At 42.3% G+C, this 18460-nt stretch overlaps 1 protein-coding gene across 1 annotated transcript in view; it reads right to left on the bottom strand.

Moving 5' to 3' along the window:
• The window catches only part of LOC138675850 (uncharacterized), a 156639-nt gene extending 139577 nt beyond the window's left edge, over positions 1 to 17062 (bottom strand). The window contains exon 1 of the mRNA XM_069764432.1: positions 16923 to 17062. The gene's annotated coding sequence lies outside the window, so the exon portion shown is untranslated. The remainder of the gene's footprint in view (positions 1 to 16922) is intronic.
• Positions 17063 to 18460: the final 1398 nt, after the last annotated feature.

The raw sequence follows: 18460 nt of genomic DNA on the forward strand, positions 1-18460 counted from the left end.
TTGTACAACGTACAAAAGAGTGGACAGAAATGCAATCAAAAAGTCATATGTAAATAGGTATATGGTATAGCTGAAAACATCATCTACTCCTGCAAAAAAGCACTCATTCAGCACCATCAGAGGAAAAATCTATAAGCTATAGCTGTCAGAATTTAGCCATGCAAAAACAATTGTTTGTTCATTTTGCTTCTCAAAAAGTGGAATAGAATGCAATCAAAAATATTAAGTCCAACTCATCCCTAAAAAAAAGCCCTCATGTGATTCTGTCACGTGGTGATGCAAAAAAACTTGTGTGATTGTAGTAAACCTAAAAAAATACTGTATATAAATCAGGTATCATTGTAATTGTAATGACCTAAGGAATGAAGTCATCTTATCACTAATACCATAATGTGAATGGTGTAGAATATAAATAAATTAAAAATATTCTTGAACTACTGTTGATTTGTTCATTCTGCCTCTCAAAGATCACAATAAGGCTCAATTCACATTTTTACTGAACGCTGAGCACTTATATCAGGATTTATGTGTAAATCTCTGAAAAATGTTATTCAGACAAAACCAGTTAAGGAAAATTCACTGTAATAAGGCAGATGGTGACACTTTGCATTCCCGTCTATCCTTTGAGCCTACCTTGTTTGTCTTTTTAGGGATGTATCTTTGAAAAGACAGACACTGTGGAACAGAAACCAGATGGAGTCCAGAGTAACACTGCCTTTCTCATTATAATGTAAGGATCCATAGGGAGTTTCATCTGAATCACATATTTCAGAGATTTTGATGGAAACCATGGCGTAAGTGATCAGCTTAGAGCACAGGATAAATGTGAACTGATCCAAAATGTTTTGTACCCGAAAATGCTGCCAATAAGAGCTCTAATGCAACCCACAAAATAAAAAGTCTTCATTCAACAAAATCTGTGCTCCCAAATCCAAATGCTCCCGTCTCTTCTGAGCCCCACAGCGTGTCTAAACCACAGTTAGGCTTTACTGTGGCGAGGGGAGCCCACTTAATTTACAGGGTTCATTTCTCCAAAAGCACAAGCAGAGCAAAATATATGGGGCATTACAATTTATTGGGCTATAAAATGGCATATTTCCAATTTTTATTCTGCAACATTCCCAACGTTTGAATCCATGGGTGTTTTCAAAAAGTAAAATAGTCACTACTCCCGTAGATGGATTCTCAGAGGGGTGTAATTTCCAAAATAGGGTCACTTGATGGGGATTTCTGCTGTTCTGACACATGGCAGCTTGGCAAATGGAGTCCACGAACTAGTCTAGGAAAATCTGTGTTCCAAAAGTCAAATAGTGCTCTTTCCCTCCTCTGCCCTGTCATGTGGCCAGTCAGAATTGTACAGCTACATTTGGGTTATTGCCACGATCAGAAGAATTTAAAGATTTGTGAAAATTTGAAATCTGGGGATAAAAAAATTTTTTTTTGTTAAAATTCCGTGAAACCCCCGTGGTGTCAATATGCTCATTGCACACCTAGATGACTTCATTAAGGGGTGAAGTTCTTTATTTGTGGGTTCAATATATTTAATTTTTATCACTATTTTGCTTCTTTTTTTTTTTACATTTTTGCAATTTTTTTTATACTTTTTTTTTTAACTTTTTTACTTTGTCCCATTATTGGGACTTTTTGCAGGTTGATCGCTTGTAAACCATAGCAAAGCAGGAGCATTCCTATGCTGTGCATACTGTTAGCACTGCACTGACAGACAAATTTGTTAGATAATGCACTGAGCTGATCTCCCAAGTTTGCTAGCTCTGGTGACCTGAATGTCGTCATGAAAAGTAAAAACAACAATGCTTCAAAAATCTGAAAAAAAAATCTAAAAGTTCAAATTATCCGCTTTTAACCTCATTGAAAATAAAAATATTTTATTTTAAAATACACATATGTGTTATCACCACAATCAGAAAAGTCCAATCTATCAAAAGATAAAAACAATTAACCCAATCAGTAAACACCGTAAATAAAAGACAATCAAGAATGCCAAAATTACATTGTTTTGGTCCTCCGCAATTCAACAGAAAAGGCTGTAACAAGCGATCAAGAAGTCACATCAACCCCAAAATGATATTAATAAAAATGGCATCTTGTCTTGCAAAAAATAAGCTATCACATAGCTCCATTGGGTGAAAAATAAAAATGTTACAGGTCTCTGAAAATATCAACACAACCCTAAAAAGCTATTTCTGCAAGCTTCTGATTTTTTCAACCACTAAAGTAGTAAAAAACAATGGACATGTTGGGTATCACTGTAATAGTATTGATGAAGATAATCATATTGCAAGGTGATTTTTGCCACAAAATTTACACCATAAAAACAATTCCCAAAGAACAATGTCAGAATTGCGTTTTTTTGTCACATTTTCTCCCCACTTGGGATTTTTTCCGCATTTTCCAGTACACTATGTGGTAAAATGAATGGTGTCTTTCAAAAGTACAACTCGTCCCACAAAAAACAAGCCCTCATAAGTTTATGTTGACAGAAAAATAAAAGAGTTATGGCTCTGGCAAGAAGTGGGAGGAAAAAGCGGAAATTGGTCCCGTATTGAAGGGGTTAAGGGCATAAAAATTTTAAATTAAAAAATTGTTATTTTTTTGTTAAACTTTCAATATTTTCATAAATAAACACAAATCATATCGCCCAAAATTTACCATTAATATAATTTACAATGTGTCACAAAAACAATCTCAGAATTACAATGATATATTGAAGTGTTCCTGTGCTTTTACCACATAAAGTGGCGAATGTCAGATTTGAAAAATTGTACCTGGTCAGGAAGGTGAAAATGGGCTTTGATGTTAAGGGGTTAAAAGTCTCAACATGTACAAAATTCTTAAGTAACATGGGTCAGTTTACACAATGCTTTCAGGCCAGTGGGAAGTGCACTACCATGTGTAAAGAGTTGCACTGGCATAATGTGCGCCAAGTGTATCATTAAGGTGCAACATTGTGCCATTTTCTTCAAGGCAGTTGTGTTTTTCTGTCCTTTCCTGTTATGCATGACAACTAGTGATGAGCGAATATACTCGTTACTCGAGATTTCCTGAGCCCGCTCTGGGGTCCTCCGAGTATTTTTTAGTTCTCGGAGATTTCGTTTTTCTTCCCCTCAGCTGAATGATTTACATCTGTTAGCCAGCATAAGTACATGTGGGGGTTGCCTGGTTGCTAGGAAAACCCCACATGTACTTATGCTGGCTAACAGATGTAAATCATTCAGCTGCGGCAAGAAAACTAAAACTCCGAGCACTAAAAAATACTCGGAGGACACCGGAGCGTGGTCGAGAAATCTCGAGTAACGAGTATATTCACTCATCACTAATGACAACACATAGAGTTAACTAGGAACTGTGTAGAGGTGCATTTACACTGCAAGATTATCAAGAACTAGTTTTCCTAGGTAAGCATGCTTCATGATAATTGTCTCAACAGAATGCCATTCGCCCTATGAATGAGCAAAATGCTTGCTCGTCAGGTGAAATAATCTTTTGATTTACAGAAAAATCATTCCTCTAAACATTGTAGACTATGCACACTGCACAATCTATTACTAATCTTTCAGTGCCAGTGCACATCTCAAACAGTGAGGGTCTTGTGTAAATAGGATATTAAAGGACGCCTTACAGGCAAACAAATTGTTTATCAGTGGTTGTTTAAGGCTGCCATCACACTAGCAGGATATGGTCAGTAGTTTACCTCAGTATTTGTAAGCCAAAACCAGGAGTGGGTGATAAATGCAGAAGTGGTGCATATGTTTCTATTGTACTTTTCTTCTAATTTTTCCACTCCTGGATTTGGCTTACAAATACTGATGTAAAATACTGACCAAATACTGCTAAGTGTGACGGCAGCCTAATGCTGCACAATGCACAATTTTAATTGACTTTTAGGTGTGGTCAGATGGCCATATAGTGGGGAAGATAAGTATTTGATGCACTGCGGATCCTGCAAGTTTTCCCACCTACAAAGAATGGCAAGGTCTGTAATTTTTATCATAGGTACACTTCACCTGTGAGAAAACAGAATATAAACTTAAAAAAACAGAAAATCATATTGTATGATTATTAATTAAATTGCATTTTATTGTATTAAATAAGTATTTGATCATCTACCAACAGCAAGAATTCTGGCGCTCACAGACCTGTTGTTTTTTTTGCGTGTCACGTTTTACTTTTTAGGCCGGCGTCACACTGGCGTTTAAAACGGCCGAGTGCAATGCGATAAAACATCGCATTGCACTCGGACCAATGTTAACATATGGGGCCGCTCCCAGCAGCCGACTTTTTGACGCCCGTTTTCCTCGGTCCGAGACAATCGCAGCATGCTGTGATTGTCACCGATTATCGGATCGGACTCGCCAATGCAAGTCTATGGATGCGATGAAAAATCGGATTACAAATGGACCACAAGTGTAACTTGCGATTAAATCGCCAGACTTCGCCAGGTGACAGGAAATTGCATCAGGCATTGCCAGGAAGCTTTGGCATGCTAATTACACTGGGAGAGTTAAAAAAAAACAGGAACAACGCCTCCACGGATTCCTACAAGCATGTCGACGCTAATTAACGTCGAGATGCTCATAGTTCTGGTCCAAGAGAGACCAGAACTATGGGACCAGAGAGATGCCCACTATGCCGACCGGGCATGCAAGGAGGCAGCGTGGAGAAGAATATGTTGCCAAATGTTCCCAGATTATGCAGACAGATCTCGGGAGGACCAGGAGAGAATTAGTAAGTACACTAATGTTTTTTGGGGGTTTTTTGTCAACACAGTAAAATGTGCATTTTTGTATTTTGAGGGGGGGGGGAATTTAGCAAAAGTGTCCTTCTTGTCAGATAACCAGCTTTTTCAAAGTATTACGGCACATTGTTATGTGTGAATGTTTACCCCCTAAATTTTGGGCCGCAATGTATGTTGTCCCCATTACTTTGCTATGTATTAATTACCACATTTTTCACTCAAAAATTTGAACATTTCTTGTTGATGTTTTGCCCCTATCTTAGCCAGTATATAGGTGAATAAAAACATCATCATTGTAGTTACTTTCCTTTTCAAGTATGTTCTGATGAAGGTCCTTTTCCACCCTTTTTTTTTGGTGGTTTAATCAATTAATTAATTGATTGTTATTGTTTGCAAAGTCAAATTTTTTATGGTCAGAACATACCATATTTGTGTTTTCAAAACTTGTGTTTTGTGTTACATTTCAGTGAATGATGTGACAAGGCGTTGGCGTAGCTGTAGGGATTCATATAGGAGGGAGAGACAGCTGCGGAGCCGTAGTGGTGCGGATGGAACCACCAAGAGGAAATACCTCTACTTTGACAGGCTGAATTTCCTAGCTCCGGTGATGGATCTGAGACCGTAAGTGAATTTTATTATTCTGTTTTTGTTTTATTTTGGTGATTGAATTTATTTAATTTATATGATTTAATTTCTAAATATAGCACTGAGTCAAACCTGACAGAGAGGGAGACGGGTACCGAATTAGAGGTGCAAATTGACCCAGTGGGCAGGGCCGGCGTCAGCACCCGGCACACCGGGCAAATGCCGGGGCCCTGGGGAGAGGGGGGGGCCCACTCATGCTGTCATAGATACAGCTGGGAGAGCAGAGCAGAAGATAACATGCTCTCTCCCCACAAAGTCACTGCTGGCTGCGTTCTCTTAACCCCTATGTGCCAGCTCTGACACAAGCATCTTCTCACTCAGTCAGTGCAGCCAGGCAGGCACACATAGGGGTTAACAGAAGGCAGCCAGTGTGACATTGTGGGCGGAGAGAGCACGTTCTCTGCTCTCCCCCCTGGGTGGCTGCAGACAGTGCTGAAGTTTATCAGGCAGATTCCTAGGAGCTCGGTCCTACCAGTGCCTGAGTGAGTGTTATGGTATCCAGCAGTGGTTGCAGTTGTGGCTCAGTCTGCTGCTGTCTGTCTCCGCTGCCTAAAAATGTGGGTGATGTCTGGAGGAGCAGCTGGTGGGGTGCAACCTGCAGCCACCCAGCTCACCCAGAATACATGCATGCTGCACCAAACCTGCACCAGTGGGGTAGGAAGAAGCTTAACCCCTTCCCATCTGTATGAAGGTTATTGCTGAACCTTAAAGATAACAATCCGACCTGCATAAATGGGGTTAACCAGATGCCAGGAGGAAGGGGAGCTGCTGCCATGGATAAAACTGAGCTGTGGGCTGTATGTTGGGGCCCCGTGGCCCCAGGCTGGTGACTGGAGGGACTCTGCCCAGTGCTGGCATGTGGGTGATTTCTGCTCCGGAGTCTCAGCTTCTCTCCTCCACATCACACTGTGCAGTCACAGCAACATTGGTTGTCTCTGTCCAGGTCCCAGCAGCTGCCACTGCTCCCACCACGGACATGGCATCACTTAACCCTTCCCCTGCAGCCACCGGCAACAAATCCACATTATTCCTTGATTAAATCAGGTTCCAACCCAATAGAGGAGCAGACATTTCCTGCTGCCATTAGGGTCCGGGATGGGGTGACATTGGCTGCCCTGCTACTCTGTAGTGGGGGGTGACAAGTGTAACATGGGGTAACGATGAAGGAGAAATGCACAAGATAATAGTGAGAGCGACAGAGGGCAGTGTATGGTATGGAGCAGTCAGGGGGTGGGCTGCAGGATCCCCCCATACTGTACATGACTGCTCGGGACAGGGAGGCGTTTAATGAGCTTCTAATGGCGGGGCACTAATTCGGTCATTAGGGTGTGTGGAAAGGATTCAGCATCAGGTCCCTCATTAATGCCCGAGCCGCCTGTTACTTTGTAGCAGAGATCTGTTAGGGCCGCAAAACCAAACAACGTTGTTTATGTAGAAAAGTCTTTGTTTCATAGAAAAACTCAAAACAGAAAAGCACCTCTCCTGTATATATACACTGCACAGAGCCTTTCCTCCTGTATATATACACTGCAGAATCTACAATAGCTGTCACTCATGTAAGAAGTGAAATCTGGCATTGTACTATACATTTCTCTGCCGTATCTGTGCATCATAAATCGGGGTACGTGTTAAAGGGGGGGGCCCACTGAGACTCTTTCGCCCGGGGCCCTCGAAAACCTGGAGCCGGCCCTGCCAGTGGGTGATGATGATGAACAGGCTGGTCCTTCCTCATCACTTTCCAGAAGCACACAATCAGCACCACCACCACCACTACCACCACCGGAATCAGAAAGCCAGGCTGCACATCCCGATGAACAGGCCATCAGTAGCAGCCCCACCATGCCTCTGGCTGCCTCTCCCCAGGCTTCTGGCATCCCACGGCGAGCCCGGCGAAGAAGAGAAGGAGCAGGGTCTGTCACAAGGACTCAGGTGGACAGAGGTGTTTTGGATTACTTGTCATCAGTGACTCGTGATGATGGGGAGGAGGCATATGGACGCAGTCTGGCACAGTATCTCAGGGCTATTCCCCGTGAGTTCCGGTTGCGTACAAGAGGGGCTATACAAATAGTCCTAGATGCCAGTACCCCACCCAATAATCCCAGGCCTGTTTTTGCTTTTTTTAAAAGGTGGCAGCTTACAAATGATAATCCAATAGAGTCACATGTAAGCCATCAAGTGCAAGGTGAATCAGCCTCTCATCCTCCACAAGCTCCTCCTCCTACTCAAACACGGATGCCTACACCTCCACCACAGCTAGCACCACTCACAAATGTGCCTCATCAAGGCCAATATATGGGCCATAGTGCACATGCCCAATATGGCCACTTGAACATACCCAATGTTGTTGGCTGGCCACAACATGGGTATGGGCGACATGGCCATATTGGGGGATATAGTCAGTTTGGTCAGCCCTACACTCAGGACAACCCTCAACATTTACAAAATTTACAATACCATAACCCACAACTGGATCCTGGAAGGTTCCAACAGAATCCAGGTCTGTCTGCCACCACACATGCTGACACTGATGTTGGCCAGCAACCTAGGCAAGCAACCCAATCTGGACCACCGCCTTCTCCACCCCCGACCTACCATCATTTGTAGTTTTGATTTTGTGACACAGTGAGTGCCTTCTATTTTTTGATAAAAAAATTTTATGTTTGGTTTTATATTTGGACATTGATATGTGAGGATAACATTATACCATATGTTTGAAATATGGTTTTCTAATTTTCATACAAAACCAAAAATAAACAGTTCCATGTTTAAGCACAATGACTCCTTGTTAATGTTAGGACATGTTACGCAATTTGTTAGCTAAATATAACAGGAAAACAATAGCAAAAGAACATACCCAAAATCGGGAAATGAAGAGAGTTTATGCTAGGAAAATCTAACAACACTACATAGATAATGCATCCTCTTGACAGGGAGTAGCACCCTGAGGTGACACTAAATAAGTTGTTAACTCATCACGTACTTTAAGTCATCAAGGGGACGATGGGGAGGGAGGGTCCTAGGGCAGGGAAGTAACTATGCTGATTCTAGGAACAGCAACATATCATTGTTTAGACATACAATAACGTAATGATAAGCCGCTCCTCTCAAGAAATAGGTTTGTGCATTCTGGTGGCCGGAAACGTGACCTCAGGGTGCCCCATATCACCAAAAAAAAAAAAAAAGGCCCATCCAAGAATATGGCAAATAATTGTCAGGATGGCTACGCAGACATGATTCTAGATGGGGGAAATGTCCTTTTAGTTCGCCTTTGCCTCAAAAGTGGATGGACCAACATTCTGGCTCCTCCTTCGCGGATCCACAATCACAGGGTATGCCTCTCAAAAACGTCGGAAGAAAACACAATTGAAAAGCACACGCTCAGTGGTGGTTCAATGCCAGTCTATCTGTCATGTTTGTCACAAAGCACAACTAACACAAAACAAGCAACAAATGTTGGGTAAAGTTGGTAGCCTCACAATAAATAGGTGTCTGGCTGCTGTTTTTAATTTATTACAGGCCTAAAAACCGTTATTTGTCCATTTTGCAAGCCGCCGACAAAATATCGCCAGACGGATGTCAAACGGATTTCGAACGGACGCTCACATGCGAGGAAATCGCATCCTCGCATTACAATCGGATTACAGAAGGATCAGTGTTTAGGAAACATTTGTGCGATTCTCGTCCGTATAAAACGGACCGATTTTTTAGACGTTGTGTGTGACGCCGGCCTTAATGACACTATTGGTGCTAACATATTGTGCACTTGAAAATGGGAAAAAAATTCCAAGTGCAGTGAAATTGTAAAAAAGTGCAGTTGGTTTTTGTTTTGTTTTTTAACACGTTCACTAAATGCTAAAACTGACCTGCCATTATGATTCTCCATGTCATTACGAGTTCACAGACACGAAACATGCATAAGTTCTTTTTTAGTTAAGTGGTGAAACAAAATCCCAAAGTTTGGTTAAAAAAAAATGGCAACATTTTCCAAGACCTGTAGCGTCTCAATTTTTTGTGATCTGGGGCTGCGTGAGGGCTTATTTTTTGCACATCGAGCTGCCGTTTTTATTGATACCATTTTGGTGTAGATACAATCTTTTAATCACCTATTATTGCATTTTATTGCAATGTAGTGATGACCTAAAAAACATAATTCTGAGGTTTTTATTTTTTCTCATTACGTTGTTTAGCAATCATAATAATTATTTCCTCATATTGATAGATTGGGCGATTCTGAAAGTGATGATACCAAATATATGCATATTTGATTTTTTTTATTGTTTCACTTTGAATGGGGTGAAAAGGTGGTGATTTGAACCTTTATATATTTTTATTTATTTTATATTTTTAAAAACATTTTTTGTTTACTTTTTGCATGCTTCAATAGTGTCCATGGGAGACTAGAAGCTGCACTACTTTGATCTTCACTGATGGGCAGGATTTCCAGCGCGCCTGGTCCGATTGTCATCAGATGCGCTCACAGCATTCTGCGATCTTTTTCTTATGTCGAATCCGCATGAGAAAAAAAGTGCTAGTCGGCACTACCCCATAATATAACATTGGGCTGAGTGCTATCACATCAAACATGGTGCCTGCAAAGCTGCCTCCTGCCCTGCACCTTTCATTGCACAAACTCAGCTAGCACCATCATCAAGCACGTCCACGTCCTTGTCTCAGTGCAAAGTTCAGTTGTCCATACCCCAGTCCTCGGAACGCAAGCGGAAATACGCTGCCAACACCCCACAGGCCACATTTCTCTTCTGCTTGCGCTCGAAATATTGCCTTTTAAGCTCGTGGAGACTGAAGCTTTCCGCAACCTGATGGCAGTGGCCATCCCAAGGTACTCGGTCCCCAGCCGCCACTATTTCTGCCTGTGTGCCGTCCCCACATTACACAAGCAAGTGTCCCACAACATTAGCCGTGCCCTCAACAATGTTGTTACTGGGAAACTCCCCCTAAACACGGGCACGTGGACAAGTGCTTGTGGGCAGGGACGGTACATCCCGCTGACAGCAGACTGGGTTAACATAGTGGAAGCCGGGACCCAGTTGGACCTTGGGATGGAACACCTCCTCCTGATGCTGAGGATTGCGTGCCCTACATCAATAAGGGTTGCCAGTCTAGAGCTCCTGCACCTCTTCCTCTTCAGACTCCATCTCCGAAATGACCACATCAGTCACAAGCTGGAAACACTGCAGCACTGCCTCAGCCAAGCGGCAACAGGCTGTGGTGAAGCTAATATGCTTAGGTGACAAACCACACAATGCTCAAGAGTTGTGGGCAGATCTGTGGCTGACACTGCTGAACCTAAATCCAGTCATGGCCATGTGTAACAATGGCCGGAACCTGGTGGCAGCTCTGAGTCAAGGCGAGCTCACACATGTACCATCCCTGGCCCATGTGCTTAACCTCATTGTTCAACAGTTTCTCAAAAGCTACCTGGAGCTGCCGGATCTGCTTGTGAAAGTACACCTCCTGTGCGCCCATTTTAGAAAGTCAGCTACAGCTTCTGCCGCCCTTGCTGTGCTTCAGCAGCGTTTTCAGTTTCCGGCTCACAGACTGGTGTGTGATGTCCCCACGCATTGGAACTCTACACTGCATATGTTGGAAAGGATTTGTGAGCAGAAGAGGGCAGTTGTTGATTCATCTACAAGGTAGTCGCTATTCAGTTCAGACTCCACACATAAGACCTCAGGAGTGGACTTGAATGTCAGAGATATGTACCATCCTACAAATTTTTAGGGAGTGTACCAAGATGGTGAGCGGCGATGATGTCATAATTAGCATCACCATCCCTCTTCTCTGTGTTCTGAAATGTTCTCTGCTCACAATCAAAGAGGATGCATTGCAGATGGACGATGAGATGGAGCAAGGAACCATACAGAGTAATTACACACAACCCAGCCTCATGTTCTCCCAATGTGGATTAGTTGACAATGAGGAAGAGGAGGAGGAGGAACAGGAGATACTTTCATGCGCTATAGACGGTGCTACAAGCACAACTGTCATACCTTCTGTTCAGCGTGGATGGCCTGAGGACAGGGAGGAGGAGGAGAACATGGTCAGTCATCCTCTTGGTGAGGGCACGCACGTCTTGCCTGTTAGCAGTCTGGCAAGCATGGTTGACTTATGTTGCACTGCCTTTTCCGTGACCCTTGTATTCTCAAAATTTTGGGTGACAGTCATTACTGGTTGGTGACACTTCTAGACCCATGCTACAAGGAGAACTTTCAATCTATTCTTACAGAGGCAGACAGGTGTACTAAAATGGTGCAGTACCAGAAGGCCCTTGTTGCTGAATTATTACAAAAATTCCCATCTGAAAACGCTGGCAGCAGAGGTCACAGTTCATTGGATAACCAAGGAGTACAGGTGAGAAAGACACAACTCTAATCCAGCAAAGGCAGGGGAACACTGGCAAAGTTCTGGGAGAGTTTTCTCCGATCCTCACATGGCAGTGTCCCTGAGGCGTGGAGTACTGTCACAAGGAGTGCAAAGTTTTGAAAGATGCTGAGGGAGTACCTTGCTGACTGTACCAACTTCCTCCATGATTCCTCTTTGCCTTATAATTATTGGGCATCCAAGCTGGACACATGGCATGAATTGGCTCTCTACGTCTTGTAGTTTCTGGCCTGCCCTGCCGCTAGTGTTTTGTCAGAGCGGGTTTTTAGTGCATGTGGTGGAATTATAACTGAAAAGCGCATTCGCCTGTCATGCTGACAGGCTGACTCTTATAAAAATGAACTAGAGCTGGATTGGGCCACACTTCTCTACTCCACCGAATGATAACAGCGAAATATAACCTCAAATCCATTATCATTTTTTGGGAGGTTTATTCCCATGCATCTCTTCACACCCACACATGGGTATATGCTTCCTGATTTGGGCTATTTGCTGTTATCCTCCTCCTTTTCCTCATCCTCATCACCCACCACTACTAGATCACCATGGTAACCATGGTCTGTGATGCAACAGCCACGTTATTGTGTTAAAGGGTGTTTTGATGCACGTAAAAAAATGTTTACACAGTATGTTGATGTGTGCCTCCCAGGGAGAAATGTTTGTCAGCCCATACACTTAGTGTTTGGGCATTACAAGTATAGGAGTAGGGCAGGCCTTGCATTCAATGCATAGGCTAACAGTATGGCAGTACCAAATAAATAAGAATGCAAACTTTGGTTTCATGTGGCCATCCAGGACGTCTGTTCAATGGGTTATTGGGGTGCATCCAAATTTGGGGCAGGCATTGCAATCAATGCATAGGCAATAACAGTATAGGAGACACACTATTTTATAATGGGAACAACAAAGCATAGCCGGCTGATGGCTCTCTAAGAATACTGAGGACCAGCTGCTGTCCCTTTAAGAATATTAAAGTCTGCCTGATGGCCCTCCTCCTTTAACAGTCCCTCCTTCATAAATGAAACAGGATGTGTCTGATGATGTGTCATATACCACATGGCCAGCTAAACACATCAAAAATGCCATGTGTGAACATAGCCCAAGTGGTGGAGGAACATTTTGTTTTGGGTTATTTATTTTGCCTTGCATAGAAATCATGGAAAGGATGTTCCTTAACATATTTCCCAGGAAAATTAATTTTGGTTTTGTTTTTGGTATGTTATATTGTGTGTCTGGAAAAATGGCATACAACTCTGACAACATTGTTCACAGCAGTGACCTGGGAGTCAGAAATGCTTCCAGGGGTCTTCCCCATGATGTTCCCATGTCATTTGAGCACTGTTCCCATCGATTTCTGATGTTTTTACACCCTTAAAAGACCCCCAGGGGGGCGCGGCAATAATGCTTGGGTTTCCCATGGAATTTCTTTGAGCTTGTTGCTCGGGTCAAGCACCCGAGCATTCCAATTTGCTCAACCAGAGCAATGAACACCAAAGCATTTTAGTGCTCGCCCATCACTAGAAAACACCCATGGAGTCAAAATCATCACTACACCTGTCGATAAATTCCCAGAGAAGTGTAATTCCCAAAATAGGATCACTTGAGGGGGATTCTGCTCTTCAGGCACTTAGGGGCTCTTTTTATGAAGCGGTGTGCAATCTATTTTATAATAATTAGTTCTCCAAGAGTGAAACAGTGCTCCCTCCTTACCGAATCTCAGCATTTGGCTATGCCAGGGGTGGGGAATCTTTTTTCTGCAAAGGGCTTTTTGGATACTTATACCATTATTCAGGGGCCATACAAACTCCCCACACAAAGTACATCCTGACACTCTCACTGAATTCAGGACGTAATCATTCATTGCATGCCCTTCATTGTTCAGTAGTGAACACTGCATGTGTATGGTAACAGAGCAAGAAGAAAATAATGAGCTAAGAATCTGCTCGGGGACCTGATAAGTGGCCCTGGGGCATGAGGGTCCCCACCCTTGGGCTAAGCAGTACTGTACAAACACATATGAGGTATTGCCATGATCAACAAAAATTGTGTGACACATTTTGCTGCCATTTTTAGCCATTTCCCCATGTGAAAATGTAAAATCTGGCTGAAATGTAATTTTTGTGGTAAAAATATAATTATTTTCTTCACTGCTCAATGGAATAAAATTCTGTGACATAGTGGTGTCAATTAGTGATGAGCGAGTGTACTTGTTGCTCGGGTTTTCCCGAGCACGCTCGGGTGGTCTCCGAGTATTTATGACTGCTCCGAGATTTAGTTTTTGTCACTTCAGCTGAATGATTACGGCTACTAGCCAGTCTGAGTACATGTGGGGGTTGCCTGGTTGCTAGGAAATTCCCACATGTGTTCAGCCTGTCTAGCAGCCGTAAATCAATCAGTTGAGGTGACGAAAACTAAATCTCCGAGCTGTCATAAATACTCGGAGACCATCCGAGCGTGCTCGGGAAAACCTAAGCATCGAGTACACTCACTCATCACTAGTGTCAATATGATCACCACACCCTTATATGAATTCATTGAGAGGTGTAGTTTGTAAAAAAAAAAGTGTCACTTCTGAAGAAGGGTCTGCTGTTCTGGCATCTTGGGCTCTTTCAGTGCATCATGGCACCAACAAAATCTGCACTGCAATATGCAACGCCTTCCCTTCTGAGCTTTCCAGCTTTCCACTGTGAGTGAAAAGTAGTTCTTGATTACATGTAGGATATTGGCGCACTCAGGAGAAATTGCCCAACAAACTGTGAGGTCCATTTTTTTCCTATTAGCCCTTATAAAAATTAAAAACGAGGGCCAAATTAACATTTTTGTGGTAATTTCCATTGATTCAGTCCAATTTTATACAATTCTGTGAATCACCTAAGGGTTAAAAATGCTCACTTACACCCTTAGATGAATTCCTCAAGAGGTGTAATAATATAATGGGGTTACTTGTGGGGGTTTCTGCGGATTTGGCACGTGAGGGGCTCTTCAAATATGACATGGCATACACAATCTATTCCAACCAACATTGTGCTCCAGAATTCACTTGGTGCTTCTTCCCTTCCAAGCTTTGACATGTGCCCAAACAGTAGTTTTCCACCACATGTGGGATATCAGCATACTCAGCAGAAATCACTCAACACATTTTGGGGTCTGTTTTCTCCTGTTACCATTGTGGAAAGGAACAATTTGGGGCTAAAACAAAATTTTTGTGGTAAAAATTTTTATTTTCATTTTCACGACTCAACATTATAAAATTTTGTGAAGCACCTGTGTGTTCAAGGTGCTCACCACATCTCTAGAAAAATTACTTGAGCAGTCACTTGTTGGAGATTATGGCTTTTTAAGCAACTCAGGGGATTTGCAAATGCGACATGGTGACCACTATTGTTTCCAGACAATTTTGTGCTTCAAAAGTCAAATGGTGCTCTCTCCATTCTAAGCCCTGCCGTGCGCCCAAACAGTAGTTTTTCACCACATATGGGGTATCAGTGTACTCAGGAAAAATCGCACAACAAATTGTTTGGCCATTTTCTCTTGTTAGCTTTATGAAAATGAAAAATGTGTGGCTAAAATAATATTTTTGTGGGAAAAATTAGATTTTTTATTTTCAAGGCTCAACATTATAAAATTCTGTGAAGCACTTGTGGGTTGACTATGTTCTCTACTAGAGATGAGTGAATTTGATCGGGCCAGGTTGCTGCAGAGGGAACCCGGCTTTCTGGATCGCTCCTGCTCATCAGCTGTTTGACTCCGCAGTTGCATGAGTTGAGGTTATGTGACAGTCACGACACATGCATGGAGAGCCTGTCTGTTGGGCTCTCCATGCATGTGTTATGACTGTCACACAGCCGAGACACATGCAGCTGTGGAGCCAAACAGCTGATCAGCCGGAGCGATCCAGGAAACCGGGTTGCCTCCGCAGTTTATTTGGTAAGCGCTATAGCTTGCTGAATAAGCCCCAACCCAATCAATTTCGCTCATCTCTACTCACTACACCTCTAGATAAATTCCATGAGGGGTGTCGTTTCCAAAATTTGGTCAGTTGTGTAGGGCATTCCATTGCTTAGACACATCACGGTCTCTGCAAGCGCAACATGGTGTCCGCTCTCTATTCCAGTCAATTTTGCATTCCTAAAGCCAAATGTTGCTTTTTTTCTTCTGAGCCTTGCCATGTGCCCAAACAGTAGTTTTCCATCAAAAATTTGGTATTGGTGTACTCAAGGGAACTGAACAACAAATTTTATGTTCCATTTCATACTGTTACCCTTTTGAAAATGCAAAATTTGGGGCTATAGCAATATTTTTGTGGGAAAAAGTTAAATTTTCTATTTTTGTTTCCACATTGCTTTAATTCCCGCCAAGCCACTACAGGGTTAGTAAACTTCTTGAACATAGTTTTTAGCAACTTAATGAGAGTAGTTTTTAAAATGGTATCCTTTTTGGGTACTTTCTCTCACACAGGCCCCTCAAAGTCACTTCAAATGTGATGCGGTCACAAAAAAATTGTTTGTTTTTTTTAATTTTGTAGGAAAAATAAGAAATTGTTGATCCACTTTTAACCCTTCTAAATTCCTAACTCCTCAAAAAATAATCTTTAAAAAATTGTGCTGATGTAAAGTAGGCATGTGGTAAATGGTATTTATTAGCTATTTTGTGTGGTATAACTATCTGATTTATAGACATAAAAATTTAATGTTTGAACATAAATGCAAATCATATCGACCAAAAGTTAACACTAACATGAAGTGCAACATGTCACGAAAAAACATTCTTAGAATCACAGTGATATTAAAGAGCTCCAGAGTTATTACCTTTTAAATTGTCAGACTTGGCAAATGAGGCTCATTAACATACAAAACCGTGTTGTCCTCATGGGGTTAATTGTTTTTTAGGTCTAACTAGTTTGTTATAGCATATATGGCTTCATTATAAATGTTAATCATTATGTTAGTGTGAAAAAATGGTGTAAATAGAATGTTCTGTCCTGTTTTTGAATTGGCTGCACAGAAGTCACAGTCTTAAATCTGATACTATAGTTCTGTTATATTCTGGTTTGTTAGTTGAATGTACTTCTGTCAGATTTGACACAGGTCATATAAAGTAATAAAAAGAGAGAGGAACTCACCTCCGCACCCTGTGTGTCCAGTATCACAAGTGATCTCAGTGCTTCAGCAGAATAAGTTTAGAGCTCATCCTGGTACAGAGTGACTTCTACTCCACAAATGTGGCCGGCAGTTCCACCTCACTACTTGCTTTTAATTAGACAAAGATTTTTCTGCGCTACTCCCCCTAAATAAATGTTGTTTTTCCGCTTCACTAATGGATTATAATTTCACGCCCACAGCCTTATATACCCCAATTTGTGCTGCCCATTTTTTCCTTTTGCTTTTGTGAAAGTCAAGGGAGCTCTCCATGGCAACAATAAGACTGGGAGTGGGAGTCCTTGAGACTTCGCATGAGAGGGGGACAATTACATCCAAAAACAAACTACAAAGCATTTACATCTGCAGAAGCTCATTTTAATAACATTAACTGTCACCGGCTTTTAGAATGAACGCGGTAATATAGCAAATAAACATCTTGGAATTTGTCACTTAGTCTGGGATGAAAAAGTAATGCTATATTATTTTCACATAAGAGATTACAATAAAAAGGCTTCATAAGAATTGTAGTTACATACACCAAACTATCAATCTGTATCCACCCAATAACAACCAATCACAATACAGCATTCATTTTTCCAGAGCAGTTTATGAAATGAACACCAGGCTGTGATTGGTTGTCATATACTTTTACAGTTTTTATAAATAATACTAAATTGACTCTATAAGGTGACGTTTCCATGATGAACTTTTGGGCAGCATTTGACATTAGAATTTCTGCACCTTATATTTGAATTACCATATATACTCGTGCATAAGTTGACCAGAGTATAAACCGAGGCACCTAATTTTGCCACGAAAAACTGGGAAAACTTATTGACTCGAGTGTAAGCCAGGTATGCCTTGTCCCCTCATCCCTATCCTGGTATGCATGGCTCCTCATCCCTGTTCGTGTATGCATGGCTCCCCATCCCTGTATGCATGGCTCCTTATCCCTGTCCTGGTATGCATGGCTCCTTATCCCCTATTCTTGTATGCATGGCTCCCCATCTCTGTCCTTGTATGCATAGTTTCTATTATAAAAAAAAAACATCCTACTTACCTTCCCTGCGCGCCCCCTGGCTGCATCTCATTCCATGCCAGCAGCTATTACGGCCGAGCAATCACGTGTCGCCGCTCATTAAGGTAATGAATATTCACTCCACGCCTATGGGAGTGGAGAGAGGTGAATATTCGTTACCTTAGTGAGCGGAGGACATGTGATCGTTCAGCCGGAAGAGCTGATGGCACCAGAAAGAGATGCAGCAAGGGCACGCAGGGAACATGAGTAGGATGTCTGCTGGAAGCCGGCAGCTGCGGCCATAACTGTGTGTGCTATAAGGGAAATGAATATTCACTGCTAGCACTGTGAATATTCATTTCTCATTAGCAACAGGCACAGGCTTTAGCTGCAGCCATTGTCTCCTGCCTCTGTTTCCCGCTACTCCACCGCTCCCCCTCCCCCGCTGTCTTTCTGGGACAATGACTTGTTTATAAGCCGAGGGGGGGGGGGTTTCAGCAT

Source organism: Ranitomeya imitator, chromosome 4 (genome assembly GCF_032444005.1).
Source record: "Ranitomeya imitator isolate aRanImi1 chromosome 4, aRanImi1.pri, whole genome shotgun sequence".
Lineage (NCBI taxonomy): Eukaryota > Metazoa > Chordata > Amphibia > Anura > Dendrobatidae > Ranitomeya > Ranitomeya imitator.